General features: G+C 42.8%; 1 protein-coding gene across 1 annotated transcript in view; it reads right to left on the reverse strand.

Moving 5' to 3' along the window:
• Window positions 1-2,145: 2,145 nt before the first annotated feature.
• Window positions 2,146-18,472, reverse strand: part of PWWP2B (PWWP domain containing 2B) — a 64,551-nt gene continuing 48,224 nt past the window's right edge. The window contains exon 3 of the mRNA XM_077455559.1: window positions 2,146-2,870. The gene's annotated coding sequence lies outside the window, so the exon portion shown is untranslated. The remainder of the gene's footprint in view (window positions 2,871-18,472) is intronic.

Raw genomic sequence — 18,472 nt, forward strand, 5'->3', positions numbered from 1 at the left:
GAAACTATTACAATTCCTGGCTTAGGGTTTTAATGATTACAGAGCCGCATTAACATGCTGCCTAGAGTTCAGCTTTAAATTACAGTGATTGATTAACCTGCAGTTAATGTTTGGTGACAGTGATGTTCATTGCTTTATAAATAGATCACTAAGCTCAACTAATTTTTTTTTTTTTGCTCCATTCAAAACATTACAGGGAGTTGGCGTTGCATTTTATGTACTTCTGAGAATTCCCACATCTGCTACTGCAGTCAAATTGCAGCATATTCTTTAACCGCTTCCCGACCGCCTCACGCAGATATACTGCGGCAGAAGGGCAGTACAGGCAGAATCACGTACCTGTACATTGCCCTTTAAGGCTGGATTCACACCTATGGCATTTTTAGTGCTTTTTGCATTTGCAGATTTGCACAACAGAACGTGTTCCATAGGAAACCATGGTGGATGGACTGCAGTGCAAATCTGCAAAGTAGCACAAAAAATGCATAGTTGTGAATCCAGCCTAAGAGGCAGGCCGCGGGCACGTGCCCCCGCCGGGAGCGTGATCGCGGGTACCGCAGACTCAATGCCCGCGATCGTCTCACGGGGAGGAAGAACGGGGAGATGCTAATGTAAACAAGCATTTCCCCGTTCTGCCTAATGACACTGTCACTGATCACCGATCCCTGTAATCGGAAGCGGTGATCAGTGACGTGTCACACACAGACCCTCCCCCCACAGTTAGAATCACTCCCTAGGACACTTCACTCATACAGCGCCACCTAGTGATTAACCCCTTCACTGCCAGTCACATTTACACAGTAATCAATGCATTTTTAAATCGCACTGATCGATGTATAAATGGGAATGGTCCCAAAATCGCACCAAAAGTGTCCAATTTGTCCGCCATATTGTCACACTCACGATAAAAAAAAAAAAATCGCCGCCATTACTAATAAAAAAAAATTATTAAAAATGCCATAAAACTACCCCCCATTTTTCAAACGCTATAACTTTTTCGCAAACCAAACAAGCTCTTATTGCAATTTTTTTTTTACCAAAAATATGTAGAAGAATATGTATCAGCCTAAACTGAGGGAAAAAAAAAATTTTTTAGATATATTTTGCGGCTATTATGGCAAAAAGTTAAAAATAATGTGTTTTTTTCTAAATTGACACTCTATTTTTAGTTTATAGCGCAAAAAATAAAAGCCGCAAAAGGTGATCAAATACCACCAAAAGAAAGCTCTATTGTAATAAAAAAAAAAAAAAAAAAAGTCAATTTTGTTTGGGAGCCACGTCTCACCATCGCACAATTGTCAGTTAAAAGCGACGCAGTGCCGAATTGCAAAAAACGCTGTGGTCTTTGGCCGGCCAAATGGTCTGGGGCTTAAGTGGTTAAATGCTTTAATGCAAGTTACATGGGCATACATTTAATGGCAACTTTTTGACAATACATTAAAGTGGAACTCCAGCCAAGGGTTGTAGGCCAACTGGTTCAAGTCCTAATTTGAGGGATTTCTCAGGTCCCAAGCAATCACTGGGACAAGAAGTGAAGCCTCAAGAAGCCAAGTCCCTGATTTAACAAAAAATAAATATGTGAAAGACCTTCAAACCATTACCCACATTGAAAATATCACCGTTTTAGAAAAAATAATAAATGCACATTTTTTTTTTGCAGGTAAAAAAAAAAAAAAAATGGCCATTTATTATTTTATTCTAGGAGGCCTGCAAAGCATTGCAGCTGTGAACAGCCGATAATAGGTGCAATGCAGGGCTCCTGCAGACTGTCAAGATAGCTGGCTGCCCGTACCTTGTACAGACAGGCAGTTACTTGAGAGCAAGAAGAATGGAGGAACTATGAAGGCGCTCACCAGTGCCCTTGCAGTTCATTGAGAACTACAAACCACCAACGGCTGCTCATTCATAGTAGGTGCTGTCACAGAGTGGGGGAGATAGATGGTATTGGTGGCACGAGCTAAAACATGTTACATGTTCCACCCCAATTTTGGGTGCAACATGTTCCACAAGGTCAACTTAGAATTTATAATATGTATAATTTTCTTCTATAAATATGGCAAACTCTGCCAGAAAGCAGACCAGCTGAAATAATAATAATAAAAAAAAAAAAAAAAGGCACTGGAATACAGTAAAGAAAAACAAACGTTAAAAATAAAATAGTTTTTTTACTAAGTTTGGGATAAAATCAACCAATACAGAGCCTGAAAAAAGTTCATGTAATCTAGTAAATACATGAAGTTCACATTAGGATTTAAAAACAAACCAAAAAAATAAAATAAAAAATAAAATCCCTAAAACCATTGTTAAATAAATACTAGTTGAAAACTACAGTTTCCTTTGGTAGCGATTTCAGAAAAAAGAACATTTTGTGCAGAAAAGATCCAGATTAGGTAACTGATATTTTGAAACCGTTGAATTTTACCTTGAAGACACTTATTTTGAGTTTTCTAGGATGTTTTTAGCTTTGATTAAATACTCCTGTTTGGTTATGTTTTTTCATAGCTTTAGTCTATTACCTGTAAACTAAGCAGCAGCAAGAATTTTTTTTTTTTTTTTTTTTTTTTTGTAGTTTAAAAAAAAAAAAATTAATAAATTAAAGTTTGCGTTTGTTTGTTTGCTGTTCTTATGTCCCTATTATTAAAATGCAGAGAAGATTTATTTGTGGTTCAATGTCCTTGAGAATTTCGCATGTCAGCTCTGCAGCCGGCTCCTCGTTGAGGTCCAGGTAACCGCCGTCCTTCACACATGACCAGATAACTCATCTCGCTGTCAAAAGTGCAGCCGCTGCAAGAATCTCCATTGGGAATTTGTTAGGATGGTTATAGGCGTAGTGAAACTCTAGTAGAACAGCTGTGTTCCGATCTTCTGATCTAAAGGAGAAGAGAAAAAAAATAAAAAAATGAATTATGTATGGCCACACATTTATTTACTATTGACGACTGACGTAGCAAAGCCAAGATCAGATATTTTACCACAATAAAAAGGGATCTTGCACACGGGCTCCATAGAATCCACGTTTTTAGGCATTCAAGATTTTTTTATTTTTTTTTAAACTGTCCATTGCTTTCAATGGGCCTGTACACAAAGGTGCACAAATAATTAATATAATAAATAACCATAAACTAGCACCGATTTTAGAGCAAAAAAAATTTAAAAATAATAATAATTCACGTGTGAATACAAATGCAAATTTCACCTTCCCCCTTGAATAGTAGAATGTATTATTTTAATATTTGGCACTCTGGGAGCTAGAGGAATTTTTATGTACATATACAAAAGAAATTGCACACACTTTTTACAGACCATACTTTTTTTTTTTTTTTTGCGAAGGACCTGCCAGGAAGATCTGGCATTCATACACGAATCGCATGTGGAAAACAACCCCCAAAGCCACGTACACACAATCAGATTGTTGGACAACAAAAAACGGTGGACTTTTGTCCGAAGGGCTTTGCCAAATTTGTCTTGTATACACACGGCCACACAATTGTTGGCCAACAATTATGAACGTTGTGAAGTACTACATTGTTTTTTTCAGCTCTTTAGCGCCACCCTTTGGGCTCCTTCTGCTAATTTAGTGTTAGTAGAAGTTTGGCGAGTGTTAATTCGCGCTTTTCATTTTGGTTCTGAACAACCGTTCATCAACCAGACATGTTGCGGAATCGGAGGAGATAATGTGTTATTTATTATTGGCCTCGGAGTCATTGCTTTGACATTATTTGTTTGGTTGAATAATAATGATTTGCTTTGTTATATTTTCTATATTTTTGGATGCATAAAATGCACTTTTTGGTTAAGTTCTATTGGCAGAGAGCATGTCTAATTTTTTTTTTTTTTTTTTTTTTTTTTTTTAATGCACAATAAAAAAAAAATTGTGTAGAATAATACTTGGCTATGTGTTTTACTTCAAATGACAGTTTGGGAGTAGGCAGTTACATTTAAAAAAGATACAATGTAAAAGTGACAAGGGACACCAACATAGTTGTATCTTGGATCTTATAAACTACAGGATAATGGTGCTGTGGTAACTTGCAAAAAAAAAAAAAATACAAAAAACATACACATATATTTATCAATAATAATAAAAATAATAATCTTGATGTCACTAGAAAAAAAAAAAAAAAAAGGCCTTCAAAAACTTGTTTGCCATAACTCCATCAGTATCACCAGCAAAACAGCTTCATTATTATCCCATTATAGAAGAGAATTGTGCGCTGCATTTGGAGATTTCATAATTTGTCGCGTCACGAACGTTAATTCTCCATTACAAACGCTAGTTTACAAGACCGACCGCTTCTGGCTCCTCCTTGCTTCCGAGCATGTGTGTTTGTACTTTGGACTTTTGTCCGACGGACTTGTGTACACACGCTCGGAAAACCCGACAGCAGACATTGGTCCAAAGAAAAAATGTAAACCCTGCCATCCAACATGTGTCCGTGGAAACAGCCAACAGCCTGACATCACACATTTCCCGTCGGAAAATCCGATTGGGTGTACGAGGCTTTAGACTGGGTTCAGACTGCCATATGGAACGGCTCACAACAGGGGCCTGGTGTGTCTCTGCTCACCGTTTCAGGTCCGATTTCGAATTCATCCAGAAATTCAGACCTCAAAAGGACCAAAAAGACGCACAGGACTTCTGTGCAATTTACACCGGAGCCGCTCCGCAGATGTGCAAGTCGGCTCCATAGAGAGCCGGTCATAATCTCCTGGCATGCGAATTGGATGCGGTAGAAAACCTCATCCAATTCACAGTGTGAGCCCAGCCTAAAGGCCTGGTTCACACCTATGCATTCTTTTATAGTGCATTTTCAGTTTTGCAGAAACACACTGCAGTCCATTTAGCATGGTTTCCTAGTTCACATCTGTGCATTTTATGGAAAGGGCCAGGGACTTGTTTTTTGTTTTATGGTTCCATAGACTTCAATGGATCAAAAATGTGTATTGAAAAAACACAAACTAACCTGCATAGGTGTGAATCAGGCCTTAAAGTACAACTTTTCTTTTAGGCTACTTTCAGATTGGGGCGTTGTGGGCATCGGCGGTAAAGCGGCACTATATTTAGCGCCGCTTTACCGTCCTTTTAGCAGAGCTATTCAGCAGAAAAAGGGTTAAAGACGCCAGAAAAGTGCCGCTGCAGCGGCGCTGCCCCATTGTTTTGTGAATACACTGCTCCTATAGCACTGCAAAGATGCGGCTTGCAGGACTTTTTGACCGTCCTGCAAGCACACCGCCCTCAGGCTTTCACACCGGAGACACAAGAGCGGCTCTTTACAGGCGCTATGCAGATGCTATTCTTAGCACGACAGTGCCTGTAAAGCGCCTCAGTGTGAGTTTAGGCCTCATTCACATTGGTGTACATAAGAGTACATCCGTGGGTGCGCCGTGTTTGCTTGCACAGGGATGCACAGGTGTTCCCACACCTCCACATGCAGGTAGTCCCATTCAAGTCAATTGGAATGCAGCAGCTGCACGGACACAGCCTCTGCTCCCAATTTGAATTCTGTAGGGGCCTTTTCCTGACCTCGCACTGTCTGCATCCGGGGATATGCACCCACACAATGCCAAATTGGGAGCCGAGGCTGTGTCCAGGCAGCTGCTGCCTCCCAATTGATTAGATGGGACTACTTGCACTGGAAACCTGTGTATCCTATGCCGGCAAACAGGGCCTTCACACAGATGTATGCTTAACCACTTCCGGACGGCCCGCAGCCATAATACAACGGCTCTTTGACGAGGGATATCGTTATGGCAGCAGCTAGCCACCGTAATCCCGTTATCCTCCGGTCGGTCCATGCCCATCTACAGCCTGTTCTGTGCCCATGTGCAGCCTCAGCGCAGCCTGCTCTGCGCCCATCTGCAGCCTGCTCTGTGCCCATCTGCAGCCTGCTCTGCGCCCATCTGCAGCCTGCTCTGCGCCCATCTGCAGCCTCAGCGCAGCCTGCTCTGCGCCCATCTCCCCCATCAATGCAGCTCACCATCTCTCATAGGAAATCACTGATCCGTCATCTGTTTCCTTGGCTCTCAGTCGGCAGTCACTGAGTCACACACACAGTCCCACCTCCACCATTGGCATTGGACCAGCTCCTGTGATAGACAGAACACTGGTCCAATGCCTGGTGGCAGAGGCGGGACTGTGTGTGTGATGTGCGAGCCGAGCGGAGAGGAGATGACGGCTTGGTGAATTCCGGCGGCACTCGTCACCCTCCGAGGTACGTTGTCGGCGTGCAACACGCACTTGCACTTTTTTTCCCCCTGAAAATAGGGGGGAAATCACGTTTTATAAGCCGATAAGTACGGTAAATCATATCTATATCAGGAATAGTAGAATCAAGGTATATTAGAGCGCAGATTACACGGGGAAAATGATGGCGGATATATTTAAAAAACGACAACTTCTACACAAGTGAAACTATTCAATGTGCTGCATAGAAAAACTAAGATGCAAAATTCTTTTTTCAATTCTTTCAATTTTTTTTCAATGAGATCTAATATTGGAAGCACAATTATAAAATATATACAGGTAAATATTTGTGACACGTTTAGTAGTTTACTCCTGTGCAGGCTTTTGTGTGAAGAGTTGTGCCCAGCGGGACAATGTTGGTTGCCATGGAGGACAGTATACCCTTATCTTCAGGTGACCAAGGAATGTCCATATAGACACAACAAACCGCAGTGTTTACAGTCCTTGAAAGGCAACAAGAAATATCTGTTACTTTCCCAACGAGACAAATTTAGTCCCAAGGCCTATATGATATATTTTGTGAGCTCAGTTGACCAAGAGCATTATCTCCCAACTTCTTCACATGGAACCGTAGGGGAAACAATAAAAAAATTAAAAATAAAAGAATGAGCAAAAATCATACACAAAACCTGCTCTTTTGGTTTACTGCACTCTACATTCCTCAAAATCCTCCGACATTAAAGTGAATTTATCATCCATGTTCAACATGCAAGACTTGTGCCTGTAAAGCCTTGTACACACGGTCGGAGAATCCGTCGGAATGTGTCCTATCGGACCATGTTGTCGGATAATCCGACTGTGTGTGGTATGCATCGGACTGATTCCGTCGGACCCAATTTTCCAACTTGGAAATATTTCCTGACCAACTGGGCCAATCGGACATACTCCGATCATGTGTAGCGAATTTTGATCGGACAAAGTGCCACGCATGCTCAGATCAAATTCCTACACCAAAGCTATTGGCTACTAGCCTGAATGTAGTCCCATCGTAAGGAAATTACGTCATCACGTTCTGAAAGATCGGATTTTTTGACAACTTATTCCGACCATGTGTATGCAACAGTTTCGGACAAAATCCGACGGATTTGGTTGTCGAAATCTCCGACCGTGTGTACAAGGACTAAGACATGTAAAACTTGGATGGTTTTTCCGACGGAATTCCGCTCAAGCTCGGCTTGCATACACACGGTCACACAAAATTTTGCGAAACTTTCGACCGTCAAGAATGCGGTGACGTACAACACGACGACAAGCCGAGAAAATGAAGTTCAACGTTTCCGAGCATGCGTCAAATTGTTTGCGCGTTGGAATTGCTACAGATGATCGGCGTTTACGATCGGAACTTTTTTCCAATTGAGAAATTGTGAACTTGCTCTCAATCTTTTGCTGGCTGGATTTCAGCCAGCAAAAGTCTGATGGAGCATACACACGGTCACATTTTCCATCCAAAAGCTCTCATCGGTCTTTTACTGGCCGAATTTCCGATCGTGTGTACGTGGCATAAAAGTTTTGCCTAGCAAAAGGTAGTGCAAAATGTCTGATTTCACTTATTAGACAGGAACCCTGTTCAGTGCACCCCTTTGATTTAGTTCCTCTTTCATACTAGGGCCTTGCTTCCCCTGATATCAGCCCACCTGCCATTAAACTGAACAAAGTAAAGCTGTCCATACATGAACAGTATTTTGTTAGAAAATCTCTATTTTTGGAATGTTCCTTTCATTAATGGGGTGAAATCTGCAATAGTGCCTAAAAAAATTCAAGGGAGCAATGATGAAAACGGTTTTCTAGAACAAATAGAATTCTAACTGTGAATGTGGTTTTTGTTATAGAAAATTCATACATGTTGTAGTATGTATGTTCCAGGCACAATACGTCTAGATCAGTGGTCTCCAAACTGCAGCCCGAGGGCCGGATGCGGTCCTTTGCTGGTCTTTATCCGGCTCTTGGGGCACTATTCCTCTCAATATGAGGCACTATTCCTCCCACCACACCAAAGATGGGGGGACTAATCCTCCCACCGACACCAAAGATGGGGGACTAATCCTCTCACTGACACCAAAGAAGGGGGACTATTCCTCCCACTGACACCAAAGATGGGGGACTAATCCTCTCACTGACACCAAAGAAGGGGGACTAATCCTCCCACTGACACCAAAGAAGGGGGACTAATCCTCTCACTGACACCAAAGAAGGGGAACTATTCCTCCCACTGACACCAAAGATGGGGGACTAATCCTCTCACTGACACCAAAGAAGGGGGACTAATCCTCCCACTGACACCAAAGAAGGGGGACTAATCCTCTCACTGACACCAAAGAAGGGGGACTATTCCTCCCACTGACACCAAAGATGGGGGACTATTCCTCCCACTGACACCAAAGATGGGACACTAATACCAATGATGAGGCACTATTGTTCTTCCTACTGACCACAAGTACTATCATTTATTTATTTAACCTTCATGGACTACCAATAAAGAGGCCTTTTTCTACCCCCATTGGCCAGTCTGGCCCTCCTCAAGTTTAAAGGACAGTAAAATGGCCCTTGCTATTAAAAAAAAAGAAAAATAAAAGTTTGGAGACCCCTGGGCTAGATCATCAAAACCTGTATACACAGTGACTATGTTGGTGTAGACAACCAACTAGCAAACCAAATATTAAATTGGACTTTTACCCTTCCCATCCACTTCCTGCCCCCAGCCTTTCACACAATTGGTTGTTTTACATTTATTTATTTTTGTATAATACCGTTCTTGGGAACCCCCTTTACAGCACTTATGGGTGTCTCGCCTAAACGAGAATTAATTGCCTGCAGCCTCCTGTGATGAGCGATACGGGTATCCCAGGAGGTCACATGGTACTTTACGGTATATGCATTGCGTTATCAGGGGGGCCAGCCGTCTCTTCATGGCTTTCACAGACGGTCCTGTAATGACATGCATGCGCATGGACCTGCAAGAACCTGGAAGAGACAGTCAGCCCCTCTAAAGACACCAGAAGAAGATGGTGGGGCCGGGTAGGCTGCAGTGGAGAGGCAGATCTCTACAGAACACTTTGGGTGGTACAAGAATGTTTTATGTGCAAAACCCATCTATAGAGGTGGAATTTATCTAATTATTAATGAATGCATTAACTCAAACTATTTTATTTTTTTTATTTTTATTTTTTTATTTTTTTAAGTGAAATATTAATGTGTTAATCATTTTATTAAAGTCTTCGGATAACACCTGCTTTGAAGGGAATCATAAAGCTGTATCTGGCTGCAAGCTTTTGCAATGTACACTGTTTAGGCGCCACCACCCTACCATGACACATCACATAGACATGCAGCTTTCTCACATGACAATGTTTAGCCAGGAAAAAAAAAAAAAAAAAGGACTAATATGTGAGAAGCATAATAGGCATGAAGTGGTGGCAGTCATCTGCTAAAAAAAAAAAAGAAAAAAAATTACATTTACTAGGAATGGGAGTACAAAAAAAAAAAAAATATATATATACATCCAGGGCTCTGCAAATCAGGCCAGTAATGTATACAAGTGAAACGGATGTGTTTGCTCCTAACAAACAAGATTTGCCCAATCGTTACGCCCACATTTTATTAAAAAACAAAAAAAATTCTGTGCCAACAAACCTTGTTTGGTAAAGCGTAAGAAAAGCCCAAACCCAACTAATTCTTAAAATTGTTCGCTCCCCATCCGCCTCCCTCCTACCTATATTTAAAAAAAAATAAAAAATAAAAAAAATATATATATATTTGCTCCAGTTTAGTGATGTGATCCTGAAGCTCTTCCTTCCCTGCATCAAGGAGCTGCTGCAGGGGAGAAGAGGGAATGCAGATGATGGTTTGGCCATGGGAACCTATGGGTGACATCACTGGTCTGGGTATTCCCAGCCATTGTCAAGTGCTCCCTGAGCCGGAGCCGCAGGATCACATGACCAGACCGGAGCAAATTAAAAATAGGCAAGTACACACATCCTTATACAGCTTAGACAGGGTAGGTAGGAGGAGGGAACATTTTTAAGAATAGTTACTTTGCCTTTTCCTCTACTTTAAGACCAGCGTTACATAACCTGCCAGTGGTGCTCGGGATGATAAGTTTCTGATGACTATATGTTGAATTCATAGCTGGTCTTGGTAAGCAGATTCAGAAAATGTCTTGCTAAAGTGAGAACTACTTCCATTAATCTAGTGCAGCAGCCCCCCTGCCCCCAATACTTACCCGAGCCCCATCTCTGTCCAGCGATGTCCACAAGTGTCTTGGCCGTCCGGAATGATTGGCTGAGACACAGCGGCAGTGCCACTGGCCCCTGCTGCTAGCAAAGTCAGTTAGCCAATCAGCAGAGAGGAGGCTGGGCCGAACAACAGCTCTGTGTCTGAATGAACACACTGATCCGCAGCTCAGCTTGCCCCCATAGCAAGCTCCTTACTGTGGGGGCACTCGACGGGAGGGAGGGGCCAGGAGTACAGAAGAGACACCCGAGGAGGAGTATCTGGGCTGCTCTGTGCAAAACCACTGCAAGGTAAATATAACACATTAGTTATTTTAATAGAGAGAGAAAAACAAATCTCGATCTGGGGCTCCGTGCAACATCTCACCTCGTGGAGTTTCAATGATCATGAGAACGGTGAGGAATCAGCCCAGAACTACACAGGAGAATCTTCTCAATGATCTCAAGGCAGCTGGGACCACAGTCACCAAGAAAACAATTGGTAACACACAGCCTTTCTCAAACTTTTCAACAAAGAGGAACCCTTGAAATAGTTCTCCAGTCTCGGGGAACCCCTGCTCAAAATTTGAAATCTACAACTCACATTGGTGTGATGGTCAGAGGGAAGAATGGTCCACTCCTTACACTTGTGGTCATTGGGAAGAATTACCTCCTTACAGATGGCTAAAAAGATCAATGGTGTCGGTGGGAACTTATCCGAGAGGCAGAAATTGCCCAATGCTGAAGGAACCCCTACAACCTCTGGAGGAACCCTAGAGTTCCAGGGAACCCTGGTTGAGAATCAATGCACTATGCAGTGAAGGACTGAAATACTGAAGCACCCACAAAGAACCCCTGCTCAAGAAAGCACATGTACAGGCCTGTCTGAAGTTTGCTAATGAACATCTGAATGATTCAGAGTACTGGGTGAAAGTTGTGTGGTCAGATGAGACCAAAAATCGAGCGCTTTGGCATCAACTTAACTCGCCGTGTTTGGAGAAGGAGGAATGCTGCCTATGACCCCAGGAACACCATCGGCACCGTCCAACATGGAGGTGGAAACATTTTTTGGGGGTGTTTTTCTGCTAAGAGGACAGGACAACTTCACTGCATCAAAGGGACGATGGATGGGGCCATGTACCTTCAAATCTTGGATGAGAACCTCCTTCCCTCAGCCAGGACATTAAAAATGGGTTGTGGATGGTTATTCCAGTATGACAATGACCCAAAACACACGGCAAAGGCAACAAAGGTGTGGCTCAAGGAGAATCACATTAAGTTCCTGGAGTGGCCTAGCCAGTCTCCAGACCTTAATCTAATAGAGAATATGTGGAGGAAGCTGAAGGTTTGAGTTACCAAACATCAGCCTCAAAACCTTAATGACCTGGAGAGGATCTGCAAGGAGGAGAGGGACAAAATCTCTCCCGACGTGTGCAAACCTGGTGGCCAACTACAAGAAACGTCTGAACTCCGATTGCCAACAAGGGTTTTGCCAAGTACCAAGTCATGTTTTGCGAAGGGGTCAAATACCCCCCCTCACTGTATACTTTAGGCTTGAAATTTGATAATCCAATGCAGACAATTCAGTAATATCCACAATATGAAATTCTGAATATCCTACAAAAGCAGCAAAAACAAGACTGACCAAAGCACACCATCCAGTGCAAAAGAAATTGTGACTATCCCTTTAAAATGATTCGGCAGATTAGCTGGGAGAAGGAAAAAAAAAATCCATTCATCATTCCTAAGCAACAGCACAAATGATTGATGGCAGAGCTATGAAACCGCCTGGGACCAGCGAGGACGCAATCAATATTAAGAAGAAACATAATTAGACATCCTAATCAGTAGCGCAGAGACACTCCCCCTTTCTAAAGCAAATGACTGTTCGTAATGTGCCTTCGACTTAACCGTGTATTGAACCAAATTTCTGGTGCAAAGCCGCCGGAATAAAAACGCATATTTACTTAGTTAATGAACAAACGAGGTCAAGTGTTAAGTCGATAGTACAACATTTATAGAATCACAAAATACAGAACTTCGGTTTGTGCGCCTATCAATGGCAATAGGAAAGAATTTTTATTGGTTTCCTAAAGCCGTGTGAATTTTGTCCGGTGCCCAATGAGCCAGTTGAAATGCGCCATGTGGCTGGCCCTCCCATCCGACATCCTTCACCTGAAATACAGAAGACGCAACCAGGCAGGAAATTGTCGGTTTTTCGATTTTCTTCTACAGCCTACAAGCTTAGGAAGACCATAGATTATGTGATTTTCTTTCCTGCAACCACTGACTGCGTTGATGGGGAAATCCTTCCCACTGAGCTGTAGAGCGCTCCCTGCAGGGGTCAGAGAGAGATGTTCCTGTTGGGGGAACACAATTATCGCTAGAGCCTACTGCCGCTGACAAAAATCGCGTGCTGGAAATCCGACATGCTGGTTCTACCCCAAGTCGATTGATGGATCGACCAGCCTGCCCATACGTGGATTGAATTTAACGGTCCCTGCTGAACCAGCCAAGATTCAAGCCATCTATAGCCAGCTTTAGCCTGGTACCAGCTGTTAAATACCTGAACAGTGGCTGCATCGGAATAGATTCAGCTGCTGTTTAGCCCAAAAAAATTATTTTCAGCCCCTTCCATTTTTCAATCCATGAAATTCATTGCAGGAGAGTGGCGACAGGGCTACACAAGCAGCAAATTTCAGCTGGTTAAATCAGACAGTCATCCAAAATTTGTATAGTGTCAAGTCAGGCTGAAAAAACAAAAAAACAAAAAAGAAGGACACAAATCTGATCCTCTAAAGGCCCATACACACGATCAGACTTTTTGAAAACAAACATGCAAATTAGCTGTTTTGGAGCAACATCCGACCGTGTGTACGTTCCATCGGACAAACTTTTTTGGTTTTCATCTGACTTTTGTTGGCTGTCCGAATGGACAAACTTTCTGGCAACAAAAGTCAGATAGAGCAAAGTCTGATCGTGTGTACAGAAAACCATAGGACTTTTGTACAAAGTACAAACACACATGCACAGAACCAATGCAAAAGATCAGACAATACAAAAGTTGACCAAAGGTGGCAGTAAAGAGTAGAAAAACCAAGTGATTTGGTGAAAGTTGGCTGAAAAAGTCCTGCCGTGTGTATACAACACAAGTTCTCGGCCGACGCCCTTTGTACAAAAATCCACAGGAAAGTTTGTACAAAGTCCGATCGTGTGTATGAGGCTTTAGGCAGTGTTCTCCAAACTGCCATCCTTTGCTTGCCTTTACCTGGCCCTTGAGGAATTATTCCTCTGCTGGCATCAACAATGGGGCACTATTCCCTCCACTGGCACCAACAATGGGGCACTATTCCCTCCACTGGCACCAACAATGGGGCACTATTCCCTCCACTGGCACCAACAATGGGGCACTATTCCCTCCACTGGCACCAACAATGGGGCACTATTCCCTCCACTGGCACCAACAATGGGGCACTATTCCCTCCACTGACACCAACTATTTCACCCCCTAATACTAAATATTGGGCATTGTCTACTCCCATTGGGCACAGTCCGGTTCCCCCTAAAGTCTGAAGGACATTAAACTGGCCCTTTCTTTAGAACGTTTGGAGACCCCTGATCTAAGGCAATCAGGTATTTCCTGGATCAAGATTCTCTGTTACCACTTGCCACCACTGGGTAAGGTTTATCATGGTGAGCCCAATGTGTTAAACTAAAAAATGCTGGGGGTGGGTGGTATTCAATACTGCATTAAGCACAGCCATCAAGGGGCTGATGAATGGTCCGCATGAAAAAATAAAAAATTATATATATATATATATATATATATATATATATATATATATATATATATATATATATATATATATATATATATATATATATATATTTTTTTTTTTGTGTTGACCACTGCAATTCCCTCTGGCAAGCTGTCAATCAACTTATGGGCGACATCCTGACCGATTCTTGCATAATCAATGCTTAGAGTTTGTCAGAATCTGTGGAGTTTTTTTTTTTTTTTTTTTAATTTACCCGACTCTTAACCACAAGTTCTAAATGGGATGAAGGTCTGGAGTTTCTTGGCCATGGACCCAAAATGTTGATGTTTTGTTCCCCAAGCCACTTGGTTATCACTGTTGCCTTATGGCAAGGTGCTCCATCATGCTGGAAAAGGCATTATTCCTCACCAAACTGTTCTTGGATGGTTGAGAGAAGAAGTTGCTATCGGAAAAGGTTTTTGTAACAATTTTTATTCATGATGTGTTCTTATGCAAAAAGTTGGGAGCATGAAATTGTTTATGCCGACGCCTAAAGGGTTTCCTTCACTGGAACCAAGGGGCCAAGCCCAACCCTTGAAAAACCCCTGAAAAAAAGACAACCCCACACTATAATCCCCCTTCCACCAAATGATTTGGACCAGTGCCCAAAGCAAGGCCCATAAAAGACATGGATGAGCAAGTTTGGGGTGGAGGAACTTGACTGACCTACACAGAGTCCTGACTTCAACCAGATAGAATACTTTTGTGATTAGAGTGGAGAACCAGGCCTTCTCTTCCATCATCAGTGCCTAACCTCACAAATGCGCTTATGGAAGAGGTCAAACGTTCCCATAGACACACTCCTAAACCTTGTGGCCTTCCCAGAAGAGTTGAAGCTGTTATAGCTCTAAAGGGTGGGCCAATTCAACATTGAACCCTAAGGACTAAGACTGGGACGCCATTAAAGTTCATGTGTGTGTAAAGGCTTCCGGCAATATAGTGTGTGCGCATATTATAAATATATATCCTGATACATCTCTTATCCAACTCTGCCCTCTTTCTTTTTACAGCACGGTGAGGGGGTCATCGCTTCCTGCTTTTTCGACCAGACCCCAATAACGCAAAAGGGAGATCTAACACACGTGTGGTGCAATGTCTTTTTACATACTGTTCTATGCCTAGAGGATAATAGTGCCCCCTGGCATAAGGACAACACATTTCCCAGAAGGCTGAATGATGGATGATGGATGATGGATAGTAATGCCTCCTGGAATATCAAAACCACATATTTAGTGCACCGACAACATTATAAAAAAAAAAAAAAAAAAAGTAAGAGGAAAAGGGGTGCTTCACCCTGGAATGTTGCAGCGCACGCTCCAGAGGCAGACGTCTATGTTGTAAAAGAAAAAGTGACCGGTTTAACTTGCCGTTTCACTGTAAACACCTTGTTAGGCTGCTTTGACACCGAAGAGTCTTTCAAGTGCTTTTACGTTTAAAAAAAAAAAAAAGAAAAAAGGCGCATTAAAAGCTCAAGAAAAATGATTCCCTTTAAAATCAATGAATGTGTTCACACCGGGGCGGTGAGCTTCCGTTGCAGTGCAACAAATCCTGCTTGCAGCATTTTTGGAGTATGTTTTGGGGAGAAAAAACAAACAAAACAAAATGCTTCTCCCCAATAAATGGTTTTGTTGATATTATATATCAGTTTTTGAGAACCTTGGCACCCCAGATGTTTTGGAACTTTTTTTCCCATGATGCTCATCTACACTGCAGAGTGCATGAGCATCATGGGAAATGTAGTTCCAAAACACCTGGGGTGCCAAGGTTCTCCATCACTGTTATATATGGACTTTTTCATGAATTTATATACACTGTATAGGTGTGGATATTTCAATTAGAATAGGATTGCTTCATATATTTGTTTTGATACAAGTCTTTTCCATTTTTATTTGGTATAAGTCACTTGATATCACTGTACATGTAGTGCAACTCATTAATCTTTTACTGTATACCACATGTCTGTTGGGAAACGGAAAAAAAAAATTGGCTTTTTAATATGGCTCATAATATGACAGGAGGGAGGTTGATTCGATCGGTGCAAACTTTCATATCGAAGTGATGGTCTACACCACTTTAGGCCAATACAGTTGCCAAGACCACCCCAAATGCTCGTTATCAGGGTTCTCCAAACTTTCTACACAAAAGGGCCAGTTTACTGTCCTTCAAAGTGCAGACTTTAAGGGGGCCGGACTGTGACCAATGGGAGTAGAAAATCCATTGGCTCCAGTGCAAGGAACGGTGACCCATCCTTAAACGCCAGTGACCCATCCTTGAACGCCAGTGCGAGGAACGGTGACCCATCCTTGGGTGCCAGTGCGAGGAACGGTGACCCATCACCGACGCCAGTGTGCGGAAGGGTGACCCATCCTTGAACGCCAGTGACCCATCCTTGAACGCCAGTGGGAGAAACGGTGACCCATCACCGACGCCAGTGGGAGGAACCGTGACCCATCACCGACGCCAGTGGGAGGAACCGTGACCCATCACCGACGCCAGTGGGAGGAACCGTGACCCATCACCGACGCCAGTGGGAGGAACCGTGACCCATCACCGACGCCAGTGGGAGGAACCGTGACCCACTGTTTGGGACAGTGCAAAGAATAGTGCCCCATTGTTTGGGTCAGTGACTGGAATCATGCCCCATTGTTGGTGTAGAAGGAATAGTGTCCCAAGGCCCCGATAAAAGCAAAGGGCCACATCCAGCCCCTGGGCCGCAGTTTGGAGACCACTGCTCTATATCTTTAGATCAGCAGGTGCAGAATATTTGCTGCCTTGGGAAAGAATGCATAGTCTCAGGATACCATTTCTAAAATAAAAAAGGGTCAGGCAGAAAAGCTTTGTCATGATCCCAAGTAATAAACCTTAATAGCTCAGCAAGATGATATGGCTGAAAAAGACAGTAGAAAGCAATGTACTTTCCTTGCAGGAAATTGCATGCAAAGCTATAAAGTAACGTGACACTTGCCAATCTGCTCTGCACTACAGGCACTCAACTGAGCTACATCCATATCTAATAGAACCGCATAGACTAACCCTTCACAAATCTGCAAACCATTTCTGTATATACAAACTTCACCACCAATATCTCCAACGGCAAAGATTTAAATTGTTGTTTTTTTGTGTAGCTTTTCATCTTTCGATTATGTAGAGCTCATCAAGGCATCAATAAAAAAAAAAAAAAAAAAAAAAAAAAAAGGTAAAAATAATAAATAAGGATATAAAATAACGAAAAATATCAGGCATAAAGCAGTCGGGGCAACGGGATGGAGTCAGACAGTGAACAGCAAATTGGCTGCGCTTCAGCAAAAGCAGGTAAAATGCATCGATGTCTGCAGGTTGCCGCTGCAGGTTCCTACATCGCACCTGAATCGCACTGGTTCACACTGACATCTGCGAACCACTGGGGGTGTCAATGTAAGGCTAATGACACCCCCAGATCTAATCACAGTGTGAACTGTCAAAAGATGCAGGCATCGGATCGCACTGGTGTGTACACCCACGAGATCCGATTCAAGTGTGGACCAAAAAAAAAAAAAATAAATAAATAAAAAAAGTGTCCTGCAGCATTTTGGTGCAAATTTGATACGATTTCAGCCATACAAATTGTTTGGCTGAATTTCCATCGTACAGTTTCACATGTGATCTGCACAGCAACGCGGTGCGAATCGCATACAATGTCTGTGAACGCACAAGTGTGAACCCAGCCTCATTCTTGCACGGTTGTCCTGTTCTGAAATTGCTTACTCTGATGTCACTGCAAAATACAAGTTTCTCACAGTGTGCATTAGAAGCTGCAGCAAGTCTGAAAGAGCTAATCTCATTTCCTGGCTGATAGACATCCAGCATCATCTAGCTCGTTGGTGCTCAGTCTGTGGCCCTCCAGCTGTTGCGGCACTACAAGTCCCATGAGACATTGCAAGCTGCTGACAGTTACAAGCAGGACTCTCAAAGACAGAGGCATGGTGGGTGTTGTAGTTCTGCAACAGCTGGGAGGAACAAAGGTTGGGCACCCATGATTCTATAGCTCCTTCCATCCAGCCTAACTGATCCTGGCCCACCCCTTTCATCCACTGGATTTCAGTTCTTTCAATCATGGGAGGATCGAAGTCTAAATGGTGGGGAATGATGGGTGGTCTGGTAGGATCCTACAGCTCAGGTCCCCCCCCCCCCCCGATTTATATTTACCCAGGTGGATTCTGCAT

The sequence above is a fragment of the Lithobates pipiens genome, unplaced genomic scaffold, assembly GCF_037356315.1.
Source record: "Lithobates pipiens isolate NorthernLeopardFrog02 unplaced genomic scaffold, aLitPip1_a1.2 Scaffold_25, whole genome shotgun sequence".
Lineage (NCBI taxonomy): Eukaryota > Metazoa > Chordata > Amphibia > Anura > Ranidae > Lithobates > Lithobates pipiens.